We start from the raw sequence: 15,655 nt of genomic DNA on the forward strand, positions 1-15,655 counted from the left end.
GAGGCAAGACACAGCCACAGCAGCTCCAAACAGCCCCACAGGCAGGAGCTGCTGGGAGTGCTAAGGAGGAGTGAGCTGGCTGCAAAACAGCGAGGCCAGGCCTGGGCGTGGAGCAGGTGTAGGATGCACACACAAGGCCCGGAGGAAAGCCCAGAGGACTTCTGTCTGACCCCAAAGACCACAACCTACATACTCTATGCAGACTGGCCCCGGGCTAGCAGGATGCTCACCATATGGAGGCCAAGCCAACAGGAGAGAGACCAAGGCATCTTCGGAACGCTGGCATGGGAGCTGCACTGAACGAACCACCTTCTGAGGGTGGCCAAGATGGCGGAGTAGAAGGATGCTCGTAGCTCACCCTGTCCCACGAATACACCGAGAGAGACATCCACGGACCCACCCAATCACTCAGAACATTTGCTGAATTCTGACAGGACATTGCCTTCTTCAAAAGACAAAATTCACCACAAATCTTGTAGGAGAAAAGGAAAAAAGAAAGAAGGAAAAAGGAATTTAGTGCAAGACCGGTCCTTCAGGAGGAAGTGGCAAAGGAGGAATAGCGCTCATTCGCTGGGTCTCCCCCTCTCCAACAGAGGTCAGCGGGATGGAGGGGGAACCTCCGAGGCTTGGATCTGTACAGAACAGCCCTTGACCAACAGAATTAAGTGAAACAGGCACAAAGGGTCCCCGAGACCCCCAGCCCTAGACGCGAACCTGCATGGGTGGGACAGGCTGCCAGAGCCGGGCAGAGGAGTAGGGCCGGCTGTATAGAGGCAACCCCGGGGGAATGCAGTGTGCTGTGCGCTGTGGCTGGGAGGGTATTCAGAGACAAACATGGGTGCCCCATAAAATAAAATTTTTAAAAAAGCAAAGCAACACTGCTGGTGTGCACTGTGGGGAGGGGCGCCGTAGCCTTTGTCTCCTCAGACCCTCAGCACCATTGCTGGCACGTTCTTAGGAGAAGAGAGGCGGGGCCCAGCCACAGCCACCATATTCCCAGGTGCGCTCCCAGGTGGAGGCGGGGTAGAAACCAGAATCCGTACCCAGGTGCTCTGCAACCTCATAGGCAGGACTGAGATTTGTTTACAGCCCCAGGCAGAAGGGAGGGTTCAGCTCTGCGCCTCTGTGGACTCGTGTCTCTAAGACAGAGGAACAAGGAGTGGAGTTCTGACACAGAGGAGGGGCGAGGGCTGGTGCGGCCGTTTTTTGTGAGACAGCGTGGAGCAGCCCCAGGAGCGACACTGAACTGGGCATGACCCGCCCACCTACTTTGCGCAGTCGCAGCGCTGGGAGGGGGCCGTGACCTGCCCGCCAACCACCAACCCTGAGCAGACTTGGGGCTGAGAGCTGCACAGACCAGGGGGGCGAACTGAGGGCTTCTGGAACAACCGATGGGAGTTTCCACAGCGGGGCGAGGGCGGGAGCAGCAACAACCACAGAACAAAAAGGAATCTGCACTCAATAGCCAAGGTAGGCTCTGGCCACCACAACGCCAGCCACACCTCCAAACAAAAGGATAACAGCCAAAAGGCAGGGAAGGAAGACTTGGCAATTACCCATACTAAAAACAGGCCTCGTGACAAAATTATTATGAGTGCACCATCTCCATGGGAACACATTCTCTCCCTTTTTTCATTTTTCTTTTTTTCTTTTAAATTTTTATTTAATTTTTTATTCTTTTTATTTTTTAAATCTTTTCTTAAATTTTCTTTTTTTAAATGTTATTGAGTTTTTATAATTTGTCTCAATTTGATTTTCTTTTTCTTTTGCTCTTCTGTTATTTATTATATTCTGTTTTCAAATCTTTTTTCTTTTAAAATTTTTTAATTTTTTTAAATTTTCTTAATGTTTTTTATTTTAGTTTTTATTTTAATTTTTTTTTAATTTTTCCCCTTTAAAATTTTTTTTTAATTTTTTTGTTTAAAGAGAAAAGACAGTCTCTTCAGCAAGTCGTGTTGGGAAAACTGGATAGCAGCGTGTAAATCAGTGATGTTAGAACACTCACTCCATACACAAAAATAAACTTAAAATGGCTTAAAGACTTAAATATAAGACAAGACACAATAAATCTCCTAGAAGAAAACATAGGCAAAACATTCTCTGACATAAATCTTAGCAACATTCTCCTAGGGCAGTCTATCCAGGCAATAGAAATAAGAACAAAAATAAACAAGTGGGACCTAATTAAACTCATAAGCTTTTGTACAGCAAAGGAAACCATAAGCAAAACAAAATGACAACCTACGGAATGGGAGAAAATATTTGCAAATGATGCGACTGACAAAGGCTTGATTTCCAGAATATATGAACAGCTCACACAACTTAATAACAAAAGAACAACCCACCCAATCCAAAAATGGGCAGAAGACCTAATCAAGCATTTCTCTAATGAAGACATATAAACGGCCAATAGACATATGAAAAAATGTTCAATATCACTAATTATCAGAGAAATACAATGAGGTATCACCTCACACCAGTCAGAATGGCCATCATCCAAAAGTCCATGAACGATAAATGCTGGAGAGGGTGTGGAGAAAAGGGAACCCTCCTACACTGCTGGTGGGAATGTAGTTTGGTGCAGCCATTATGGAAAAAGTATGCAGATTTCTCAAAAAACTAAAAATAGACTTACCATATGATCCAGCAATCCCACTTCTGGGTATATATCCAGAAGGAGCTCTAAGTCGAAAAGACACATGCACCCCAATGTTCAGCACTATATCCAATAGCCAAGACATGTAAGCAACCTAAATGTCCATTGATAGATGACTGGATAAAGAAGCTGTAGTACATTTATATACTGGAATACTACTCTGCCATAAAAAAGAATAAAATAATGCCATTTGCAGCAACATGGATAGACCTAGAGATCATCATTCTAAGTGAAGTAAGCCAGAAAGAGAAAGAAAAATACCACATGATATCACTCATACATGGTATCTAAAAAAGAAAAACAAAAGGGACACTATGAACCCATCTACAAAACAGAAACAGACTCGTAGATTTAGTAAACAATCTTATGGTTACTGGGCAAAGGGGGTGGGAGGGGATAAATTTGGAAGTTTGAGATTTACAATGTTAACAACTATATATAAAAATAGATTTTTTTAAAGTTTATTTTGTATAGCACAGGAAACTATGTTCAATATCTTGTAATAACTTTTAATGGAAAAAAATATGAAAACAAATATATGTATGTATATGCATGACTGGGATATTGTGCTGTACATCAGAGATAGACACATTGTAATTGACTGTACTTCAATTAAAAAAAAACCTTCCCCCTTAACCCAGATATCATTAAGTCCCAGCAAGGGATCACCTGGGGCCCAGGGTCATCACCTTGAACAATAGTTTCTCCTTTGTCCCAGCATTCACCTTATATCTGGAGAACATCTCCAGTCTGTGCAAGGAGCCTGGTCCACTCTCCTCTACCCAGCCTCCCTTCCCTCTCACCAAGCCTTACATTCCTCATACTCTTCTCCCGCCTCAGTTCAACTCAGGAACCTGGTAAATAACTACACCCTTCTCTTCCTGAACCTGAACCATCTGACGAATAAAATACTAAGGGAGAGAAGACCAAAAAGGCAATCTGGGCCAAGCTAGAGAGGGTCCAGGTTAGGATTCAAAAAACCAGGAGAAACAAATGATGGGTTTGGGGTATCAAGTTAGAGACATTCAGTACATGCCAGGTCCTCAGTGACTTAGCACAGAGACATTGTGAACACGCAGATTAAAAACCTCTGCTTCATGGCACCTACACTCTAGTGGGACAGACTACAAAAGCAAGACACACTAGTGACACGTGAAACAGAAATAAGGCAGGAAATGGGATAGGGAGTGTGTGGAGGTGGGTGCAATTTTAAGTAGGGTGTGTAGGGAAGGGCTTGCTGAAAGGGTGACACTTGAGTAAAGGCATAATCAAAATTGCACGCTCAGGAACAGGGCTTGTGTGGCCAATGGAGAATGGATGGTAGGGGAGAAAGGCTGGAGACTTGTGGCCACTAGGGAGCTATGGCCATGGTCAGGGTAGAGGAGCCATGTCCCTGCTGTAGGCTGAGCCCTGTGACTTCCCCCAGGTTCACACCAGCAAAGCAAGTGAGTTCTATGCCCTCCTCTTCACTCTTGGTCACACATAGTCCCTGAGCTGAGCTGGGAGGGTTAATTCGAGCAGGCCTGGTATTGGGCTGAGCTGTGTTACTGAAGCAAGAGACGTACCTGCACAGTGCTGCCCCGGTGATCAGCACAGGAAACTCACTGATTAACAGTGTTGCTTTGCAACCACAGGTCCGAGGAGTTTCAGGGCACTTTGTACCAGCTTGACAGCATCGTTTATTGAGAACAGCAAGACTGATGATTCGCACTTAGCCTCAGTGAGACCCCCAAAAGCTTCCACCATTAGGTCAGTACCACAGCAAGAATATGCCTCTATGACCAGCAGGGTATGAGTCCTGGCCAAGACTCCATTTCAGGCTTCCTAGTTTGAGGTGTTCCGGGAACACGTTGGAGATTCCTGGTCCAAGAGAGGAAGTACATCCAGAAAGGCCCTTCACAGAGAGGACAACTGGAGCCCAAGCCTGGCCTCTCCAGTCGGTGCCAGGAGGCAACCTTTGTATCCTTGTCTTGCAGTAAACTGTGGGTTCTTAAGCATCACTATTTGGGGTCCTGTGAGTCTGCTTTAGCAATCACTGTCTAACTGCCAGTGTGAGCACTCGACCTGGTGCTCTTCCTGTTTGAAGGTGGTGGGCAGAGGTCCTCTGGCATTCTAAATTAGACCTTCGAGCTGGGCCAGCACTGCCGCCACTTTTCAGTGTCTTTCCCTCTATACGCCAGAACCAGTCACTGCGGGTGGGATGGGGCTCAAAATTTGGAAATGTTTCCACCTATTTAAAAAAAAAAAAAAAAAGGTTTTCTGAATTAAAACTTGTGGTAGTGGAAACCTGAATTTAAAATCAGACTTTCTAACTGAATTAAAGGCTATGCAATTAAGCAAATGAATGACTAATGAAATGATTATAAAGCACTTTGCTGAAACGTTATGTAAATGCAGGCAGAGAATAACAAAATGTGATGACAGTTGCACTGCCATTGCTTCTGATTTGGGACAGCACAGTTCTGAATCCTCCTGCAGGAACACTATACTGATATATATCCAAAACACATCACTGCCCTGACAGCTCAGAGGCTGGGCCCTTTGCATGTGTGGTCATCTATTGTTTGTCTGGTCAACAGATTTTATGTGTTTTGATTTTGTGTTTATGCTCATCTACTGTTTGGTCAATAGATAATAACATAATGAGAACGAGAAAGCAGCCAACATTTCTAGTTTGTCATGTGCCAGCCACTAGGTTAAGCATCATTTTATATAATCCTTGTCACCGCCCTTTGAGGTAGATACTGTTATAATCCCCATTTTACATTTGAGGAAACTGAGGCTTGTACAGGCAAGCCACCTATGGTGAGGAAGAGTCTGGAATCTAGGGGCCAGCACTTTTAACTCCTGTGCCTTTATGGTCGTTTTTAGAAAACTCAGTTCATAGAAACCTGACAGTTCATGGACAAGTTATTCACATAACACAAGGACCTTTTACTCTGGGAGAGGATTCACCTGGAATTTTGAGCAAACTTTCTTAATGTGTTTAAAATGTGATCTGATTTGCAAATAGACTCATGGACATAGAAAACAAACTGTGGTTACCAGCAGGGAAAGGGATGGGGAGGAATAGATGGGGAGTTTGGGACTGACAGATACACATTACTATATGTGAAGTGGATAAGCAGCAAGGACCTACTGTATATATAGCACAGGGAACTATACTCAATGTCTTGCAATGAGCCGTAATGGAAAGGAAACAGAAAATATATATATGTATGTGTGTATGTGTAACTAAATCACTGTACACCTGAAACTAACATTGTAAATTGACTACACTTCAATAAAAAGTAAGAATTAAAAATGAATAAATTAATTAATTAAATAAAATGTGATCTGATTTGCAATGTTTTAGTGTCCTGCCTGTGACCTAATGGGAGCTTACAATTGCCCCCCAGGTGACCTCAGCTGCTGTCCTGTGACTTTCCCTATAGGGAAGAAGGCTCAGTCCGTCCTGGACCTGGGAATGCTGGCCCAGGCCTGCCTGGTACCCAGCCCTCTCTGGCTGGGCTTTGACTTCTCCCCTTGGAGAGGAGTCTGGGATAATGTTTAGGGGGCAGAGGCCCACACTCCGGCCCAGACCTGCTTGGTGACCTTGAGTGGACAGCTCAGCTACTCACGCTCTGCTGGAGGTAACCCTGGCCGCGACGACTCGCCCTTGCTGGGGTTGCCAGGTGTATCTAATTAATGATGTAAAGCACTTAGAGACACAAGTGCTTGATGGCTGGGGCCCATCCATTACCACAGATGGAGCCCTGAGTGTTATGATGCTTCACTTGTGCTTGTTCTCAATAATGAATAATTATCTTCTCAGACCTGCAGTCTGACTCCACATCCAAAAACTTCCCTCCACAATCCAAGCCTGGAGGAGTCATTGACCCTGACTGCTGGGCTTCCTCAAAGGGTCATGGGCAAGAACCAACACAATGCTTGGTCTTTGATTGGATACTCCTCTGAAGAAACAATTCTATAAGTAATGACTGGGGAAATTTGAATATAGATGGGATATTAGACGGTGTCAGGGAACTGTGAACTTGGTTAGGTATAATAATGACTGTGACAGTTTATTTCATGTGTCACATGACTGGGCCAACAGGGGTTTCAGACATTTGGTCAAACATTATCCTGAGGGTGTCTGTGAGAGTTTTTTGGATGAGAATAACATTTGAATAGGTACACTGAGTAAAACAGATGACCCACTCTCATGTGGATGGGCCTCATCTGCTCAGTTGAAGGCCTGACTAGAACAGAAAGGCTGACAGGGTGACTCTCCCACTAGTGAGAGGGAACGCCTCCTGCCTGACCACATGGGACATGGGACTGAACCATCCGCTTTTCCTGCATTGCCAGCTTGCCAAGTGTAGATATTGGGATTTCTCAGCCTCCATAATTGGGAGCCAATTCCTTATAGTAAAATCTCTTTCTTTGCATCTACGTACATCCTGTTGGTTCTGTTTCTCTGGAGAACCCTAACTGACATAATGGCCTTATGATTGTGTATCACTATTACCTTATGTTTTGGAGGTATGTATTGAAATAGTTATGGGTGAAATATAATAATGTCTGTAGTTTATTTTTAAATACTTCAGAAATAAAAAACAGACAAAGTTAATACGACAGGATATAAACAGCAGTTCAACCTAGGTGACAGGCCTAAAGATGTCCCCTTTACTCCTATAATGTACATTATACTTTATATGCCCATTGTACCATTCCCTCTACTTTTCGATATATATTTTTTCATAGTATACATTTCAAAAACAAAACTAACAAGCAAACCTGGCCAAAGGCACAATTCTCCCTCATAAGCAAAAGAATGAGGAAGATGAGCAAGTCACTGAAAAAGCACAGCCTGGGGCAGGGAGGGGTGGGAATGGGGGTCTCATGCTGGTGTACAGACTGGGGAGAATAGGCACCCAACAAGTATACCTAAATATGGGGGGGGGGTGCTTACATAATAGTAGTTTATTTCTTGCTTACACAGCAGTTTAAAGCAAAGGTCCCAGGCTTGTGTACAGCATCCTCCACACAGTGACTCAGGGCCCCGGGATCTATTTCTGTGGCTCCATCATCTCTTATGGCCTGTGGTCTTCTTCATGCAGCTGATGAAAGGAGAAAGAATCTGGGCCTTGAAGTAACATACGTCTCTTGCATTCACTTTCCATTGTCAAAAATCGGTCACAGAAAAGAAACTCGTCACATGCTTAGATGGGTGGGATGGAGGTAGGGAAGTGGGGCTGTGGCTGGAAAATGTCTCTGGATGGGCTTCCCAGCTACTGCTGTGTGCTATGGCCAGGGGAGGGTGGTTGCGGCCGGCAGCCAGCCATCTCCGCCACGTGTGTCTCAGGCTGAGTTGTCGATGGGCTAGTGATAGTCACTATAGTCCAGAGCAGGGAACGAGCCCCCTGGGGGGTGGAACAAGCTGAGCAGGAACCCCAGCTCTGAGTCTGATCCTGTGCTCAGATGTGCTGCAGGGGACCACGAAGGAGGCAGAGAGGCCCCAGCCTCTAGGAACCCCCAGACCTACTGAGACTCTAATGCATGGCATCAGCAGGCACCAGCCTAGAGCAGGGGGTCATCAAAGGCTGAACGGTGCCTGGCACAAAGATGAGGGTGTACATTTTTTGAGGAAAGGAACTGTAACTGTATGTTGATGGCTGAATCCTCTGGGTCTAGCACAAGGACTGGCATGGAGCCAAAGCTTACAAGATCTCTGCTCACTCATATTCAACTGTCTGGGAGAGATGGGGCAGATGGTGGCCCTGAGTGTTCTGTGACCTTCCTCTGAAGGATTACTGGGGTGGAGGTTTACTCAAATAAAGGCCTAGGGCCGGAACCAAATCTACCAAGTGCTAGGACAGGGGTGCTCTCTCCCGCCAAAGGGTAGCGGGAGTGCTTTAGGAGGTGGGGCAGCTGACTGGGCTCTTTTCCTTCATGACACTGACCATTGGTAGTTACATATGAATCTGCTGCACCAGACTGTGAGCCCCCTGAGGGCCAGCGCCCACCTGTCCTAGGCACCACTGTGCCCACGGGCCCTGAGCAGGCCCCGGCCCATGCTGGGTGCTCAACAAACAAATACATGAGTGAATGAATATAAGGCTGGCTGGGGAGACAGTGAGCTACTGTCTGCACCATGAGGCTGCCCGAGGGAGGGAGGTATCCCCCTACTTATCTGTCTACTCTGCCTAGAGCTTTTTTTTTTTACTTCCAGCCTGAACTCCTTTGTTTGCTCATTAATTTAATATTTACTGTGTTCCACCAAGGGGCCTCAAGACACCTGTAAGTTTTCCTTCTCCTACAAAAACTAACTGACATCTTACCTTATATGGCTTCATTTACCTCACAGTGGACCCCATCCTGATGCACCATACTCCCCCACCTCCGAGCCCCCCTGGAAGTGATGGCCTGCTAGGGTACACTTCCATGTCTCCAGAGAAAATCCGGGGACTTCCCTGGCAGTGACTGGGGGGACAAGGGTTAGCAAGCAGATCTGGGGTTCCTCCAGGGGCCTCTGCGGCTGCAAAGTCTCCTTCAGGAGATGTTAGACCCAGCTGTGACCTATTCATCTGCCTTATCTCTAAGAAAGCAAATGTTGGAACATTAATATGTTTGGGAGTCATTTTTTACTTTAATTAGAAAACACATTCAAACAGCATCAAACATTCATGAGACTTGCAGGGGGGTGGCTCATAAGCAAACATATTTAATTAAAGTGTGGCTGAGCCCTCTCCCCACCGCCTGGCTCTGTTGTCGCCAGCATCCCTCCGGGCTGGTCAGTGAGGATCACTCCCTGCAACCACATTCAGCAAGGCCGGCCTCCAGACTAGCCCCTGCTGATGGCTTCGCCACTGAGTTGGGGACTTTCAAGCCTCTTTCTACCCTGACAACAGACTTCCTTTTCTGTCCATTTATCCTCATATTGATTTTGCTATAAACCCACGCGGCACTCCCCTCCCAGGCCAGTGAGAGAAACCTCCATTGATTATATTGGAAGAAGGTTTGTTGTAAAAAAGCGAAATGCCTAAAACATCGAAATGAAGTGAGCTTTTTGAGGGTCCATAAATCACCCAGGATAATGCCGCAAATGAACAGGGCTTCTTAAACACCCAGAAAATACGACACCATAAAACAGTTCTGACAAGAAATCACAGCCCCTCTTTCTCTGTAGCTGCCATGTAAGAAGCACCATCAATAATGGTTATTGCTGTTTGGTGAGCAAAAGAGGGAAGTTGTGTCAGACTCCTTTAGAAAGTTCCCTCAAAGTCACTTTGCCCGAACGGCAGCGTGGCATTTTTTTTTTGCACAGTAAATACATCCCAATTATGAGCGTGTCATGTTAGCTTTTACAGTTCACTAATCACAAACTTTTTTGTATGTCATTGCCAATCGGTGTCTTTCCCTAATCGGAATTTATGGTTCGGTTTGGCCGTTAGTGGCGGTCAGCTGGGTCATAGCGGTGTCGCTATTTCAGAGCTAGAGGGCTCAGCTTGGCCCAAGGTCATCTCCTCCTGCCCTCCACTCCTCTGAAGGCCGAGGTTCTGCAGGTCCTTCTGCAGAAACACTCCTCTGGAGTCCCCTCATCCCCAGGGCCCAGGCCACAAGGCCCGACTTGGGAGCCCTGGTCTGGTTCACTTCTGAGGACCCACCTTCTCAAAAGCTCCAAACCACTCAGGGGTCAAACACATTCAGAGGAGCCTGAAGTCAGATGCATCTCAGAAGGGGACTAGCTTTGGGTCTTCTGAGAGAGACGCTGAGCCCATAGGACCCCTCTCTTCCTGGGTCACCAGATGGCCACTAGGCGGGGTTTGCCACGAGCCTATTTCTTGGCCCCTTGGGGCTCGCGTCATGCCCTCCAGCAGACGCCCTGCACCCGGCACTCCGGGCCTGCGAGCCTCACAGTGCCAGGTTGTCTCTAAGACGCCCCAAGCCTCTCCAGCCCTGACCTGGCTTTGCAGTTTGGCCTACGAGCCTGCACTCTGGGGACTGCTCCCAAGCCCAGCAGTTTCAAAATTAGCCAAGGAATTTGCAGCTGCAATAACGTGGCTCCACACCAGCATGCTGGTGTCACCAGAATGTTGCCCTGAGCCCCCATCCTTCTGTGTTGCCTCTCCAGTCATGTGGCCCTGGGTGTATACACCGGAGAACGCAGGATGCAGATGAAGGATGCCATCAGGCACCTTCTGCTCTGAGGAGGCCCGTGGGGCTGGGCTGGTAGAGGCAGGGCCCAGAGCAGGCCACCGCACATCCGGGGGCTGCATCAGCCCATGGCAGACACCACACAGCCATGGCCACAGCCCCACCTTCAGGAGCACAGGGCAGAGCTGGGTCAAGACCTGTGATTCCAGATAAAAACAAAGCAAACCACACTGAAGTGAAAGATGGTCTAACACCATTCTGATGTCCCCATGATAAGTACTTTGATGCTTTTTCAGGCAAATTTTTTTCTTGGTGCCTCTGAGTTTCCAAGTACCACAAACTGGGTAGCTTAAAACAGGAATTCATTCTCTCACAATTCTGGAGGCCAGAAGTCCACAATCAAGGTGTTGACAGGGCCCTCCTTCTGAGGGAGCTTGGCCTGTGGCTGCAAAACAATAATCTCTGTCTGTCTTCACATGGCCTTGTCTAGGAGTGGGTCTTTCTTATCTAGCTCTTGAGGAGGGTTGGAGGTCCAGCCCCCAGGCTCTCCAAGGGGGAAGAGATGGATGAGGGCTGGGCTGACTAGAGAAGGCTTTCTGGAGGAGGAGGGTCTGGAGTAACCAGCAGAAGTTGAGAGGCACAGGGAGAAACAGAGCAGTGGGGAGACAGCTCCCAGGGGAGGGATTTCCAGCAGCCCCTGCCGGGGTCTGATCCATCTGTGAGCTTGGTGTGAGTGACAGGGGAGATCCCTGTCACTATGTTCCACCAGAGCCAGGGCTACACTGGGGAGAAGTGAGTGGAACTCCTCCTGGAACCAGTAACCAGGGTAGTAGCACCTGACTAGGGTAAGGACTTAGTCACAAGGGTCCAGAGAGGTCTGTAACCAGAGATGGGGCTCATCCTGGAGTCAGGGGCAGGTGGGAGCCAGTCAGTGGTCAGAGCTGAGAGCCAGATAACGTTCTGGAGCAGAGCCCATAGCGGGGATGACATTCATAGCCTTAACCTCTCAGGACAGCCCCGGGGCCCAGCAGGAGGAGTTCCAACTCAGCCGCCCCTGATTTTCTCTGGAGCTTCTTAAGGGAGGGAGGCGGATGGCACACAGACCATCCTTACAAGTGACAGTCATTTTCTTCCAGGTCTAGATGTTGAGACAGCTCAGTCAGGGGCTAGGAGTATTGGTCATCTCTGGAGTGGTGAAAGAAGTGATTCTTTGCAGTGTAATTTTCCTTAAAAAGGCACAGAGCAAGAGTCCTATTCTGTGGAAAACAGTACAGAGATTCCTCAAGAGACTAAAAATAGACTTTTCATATGATCCAGCAATCCCACTCCTAGGCATATATCCAGAGGGAACCTTAATTCAAAAAGATACATGCACTCCAATGTTCATAGCTGCATTATTTATAATAACCAAGACATGGAAACAACCTAAATGTCCATCAACAGTTGACTGGATGAAGAAGTTGTGGTATATTTATACAGTGGAATACTACTCAGCCATAAAAAATAATAGAATAATGCCATTTGCAGCAACATGGATGGACCTGGAGATTGTCATTCTGAGTGAAGTAAGCCAGAAAGAGAAAGAAAAATACCATATGATATCACTTATATGTGGAATCTTAAAAAAAAACATAAGACAAACAAACTTATTTACAAAACAGACACAGACCTACAGACAGAAAATAAACTTATGGTTACCAGGGGGGATGTGGGTAGGAAGAGTTAAATTGGGAGTTTGAGATTTGCAGATACTAATTAATATATACAAAATAGATAAACAACAAGTTCATACTGTATAGCACAGGGAACTATATTCAACACCTTGTAGCAACCTATAACAGAAAAGAATATGAAAACAAATATATATATGTATATGTATGACTGAAACATTATGCTGTACACCAGAAATTGATACAACATTGTAAACTGACTATACTTCAATAAAAATATGTATATATACCAAAAAAAAAAAAAAAAAAAAAGAGAGTGAGTCCTATTCTGGACCGGGAGAAAAGGAATTGAGGGGCTCACGACGGAGTACATGCAGCACTTCACCCACTGCCCACCTCCTCCCACCCTCCAGGGCCACCTTCTCCCTGGCTCCCCTCCAGGGAGGAGGACCTCATCTCAACTTTTCTCCTCCTCTGTCCTCCTGGGCACAGGTTTGCCCCCACCCACAGGGCATGGAGGCAGCCATTTGTCCCTCTAGCCTGTGAGACCTCAGGTACAGGCAGGGCGGGGTCTGTGTCAGGAGTGACACAAGGTGCACAAGTGGGTTGTGACTGTCAGCAAGTGCTGTTTTTTCTGCCTCTTTTAATATTATCACAGGGCTTGTGACTGGTTCTGCTCATTCAGCCTCAGGACAGATGGAGCTCTTACTTTTGGTAATTATCCTGCATCCTCCCAGCTTCAGAAAAAGGGAGCTGTTGCTCTGTGAAGTGGGGTCTGGATGGTGATCACTTGTGACTTGTATTAATATTTACAACAATAACATTTTTCACGGCCGGGTTTTTTTTTTTTTTTTTTTTTGTCACTGCAGGAAATAAATGTAAATTAACAACTGTAAAGATTGTAACATAATGAAATAGGACATAAGTGATGAAGAACCAATGAATTAAGTGACTCCAAAGCATGGAGGAAAAAATGCCCTTCAAAAGCAAACATGTAGACAGAGCAAGAGATTAATAATCTTGGAGGGATGGGGGAAACTCAGGGGTCAGGGCCTGGGTTTGCCCCTCCAAGGGGCTGGTCCCTCTCAACCCTACACCTGACTCAGTGGCTCTCCCCTCTCCACTCAGTTGCTTTAGACAAAACAAAAAACAAACAAGAAAAGAAAAAAAAAAAAAAAAACAGGAGTCCTTCTTAACTCCATTCCCCTCACATTCTCTCAACATGTCCTAACTTTTGAAGATTTCGACTTCCCTTGAAGCGATCACATGCCAATTCCTCAATTCAGGAGCCTGTCCTCTGAATATCCCTGAATATCCCTCCTCACTCTACTGAGCCTCCGTACCTCACAGCCATCAGGATGCAAAATACAAGTACAATCCTGTCATTCCCCCCTTTTTTGAACTTAATAAAGCTGAATAATACAAAGCAAAGCAAATAATAAACCACCAAACAAACAAAAAAATACTCTCTGGTGATTCTCCATTGCTTTCTCCTCAGCCTCAGATAAAGGGGACTGCTGTAGGATGTCCCTATGAAAGACGATTCAGTGCCACATGGAACAAGGGTTCAACATGTCATGGGGGTAGCCTCAAAATGGCAGTGGGGAGTGTTCTCCACATGGATGGTATTAGAGTAAGGGCACATTACTGCTTTGGTCAAAACTCTTTTGGTTGCAAATGACAGAAATCCAGTTCAAACTGACTTAAGCAAAACTGGGAAACTAAATGTCTAGGGATTTCAGGCATGGCTGGATCCAGGGCATAAATGATTCATCAGGGTTCTGCCTTCCTTTGTGTCTCTGAGGCTTTGATTCTGTGCTGGCTGTTCACTCCAGTGGGTAAAATGGCTATCAACAGCTCCAGGCTCATCCACCCAGCTAAGGACCATGAAGCAGAAGAGAGTTTGCTTCTTACCCTTTGTGATTCCAGTAAGAGCCCTGAATGTAGTCCAATTAGGCCAACTTAGGTCATGCGCCTGAACCAGCCACTGTGGCCAGAGGAATGAAAAATACAATAGGTATCCTTCTTGAAACATGTGTCTTTAGCTTCCAGCATACAGAGTCTTTGCCAGTTCCTCCTCTTCTCTCGCACTGTTTAACATTGGCCATCTCGGGACACAAGCTTCAGGTATCTTCCCTTTACTGCCAACAATCCTCTACTTGTGATATCATCCAGGCTCAAGACTTTAAATGCCCTCCATCTGCTGACATTCCCAACTTGATATCTCCAGCCCAGACTCACCCCCAAGCTCCAAGGTCACTTGACAGCTTACTAGGATTTCTAATGGACATCACAAACCTTACATTTCCAGGATGGAAATCCTGTCTTTTCACTATAAGCCTGTTTTTCCTACATCATCCACCTCTCAGTTAGTGGAAATCCATCCTTCTGTTTGCTTATGCTAAAAGAACCCTCAGAGCTTCCTCTCTCTCCTCTCAATCTCTCTCTCTCCACATCCAAATGTTTCAAAATCTGGCTCCTTCCACCACCTCCTCCCTGGTCCAGGCACCCACTGCCATCTCTCACCTGGATTATACTGCGCCAACCTCCCGACAGCCCTCCCTGCTTCCACCCCTGCCCCTGCCATCCATTCTCAGCACAGAGTGTTCCTGTCAAAACATGTGTGAGACGCCAGCACGTCTTTGCTCAGAACCCTTCAGGGCCTTCCCATCTCCCCCCAAGAAAACCAAAGTTCTACCTCTGCCCCACCTCCAGGTCGTCCCTCCCTTCCCTCTAACCATAGTAGGCTCCTGGCTGTTCTTCAAACTCATCGGCATGCTCCTGCCTCAGAGACGTGGTCCTTTCTGTGTCCCCGTGTGGGCTACTCTCCACCAGCCCTCTGCCGGCTTTCTCTCAGCTCCTTGAAGTCTTCACTCATATGTCACTGGCCCAGCCTGTCAGCCCATTTCAATTCCCACCCAACACATATCCCATCGCCCTGCTCACCCTTATTTTTCTCCCAACCACTTATAATCTTCTAATATAGTTGGTGCTTATTGCTTACTTATTTTGTTTCTTGTCTGTCTTTCTCCACTAGAATGTCAACCTCACAAGGCAGGCATATTTGCCTCTTTTGTTCATGGCTGTATCCCCAGCACCTAAACTGTGCCTGCTATGTAGTAAGTGCTCAGTAGGCATTTGCTGACTTGGCCAGGAGTTCCTACTGGAGATGGGAGTGGTAGAGGCAGGC

General features: G+C 46.6%; 1 long non-coding RNA gene across 1 annotated transcript in view; it reads right to left on the reverse strand.

Moving 5' to 3' along the window:
• Positions 1-4,639: 4,639 nt before the first annotated feature.
• LOC116149521 (uncharacterized) overlaps positions 4,640-15,655 on the reverse strand; it is a 33,155-nt gene continuing 22,139 nt past the window's right edge. The window contains exon 3 of the long non-coding RNA XR_004133116.2: positions 4,640-4,886. This is a non-coding gene — a long non-coding RNA (uncharacterized LOC116149521). The remainder of the gene's footprint in view (positions 4,887-15,655) is intronic.

The sequence above is a fragment of the Camelus dromedarius genome, chromosome 3 (genome assembly GCF_036321535.1).
Source record: "Camelus dromedarius isolate mCamDro1 chromosome 3, mCamDro1.pat, whole genome shotgun sequence".
NCBI classification, from domain to species: domain Eukaryota; kingdom Metazoa; phylum Chordata; class Mammalia; order Artiodactyla; family Camelidae; genus Camelus; species Camelus dromedarius.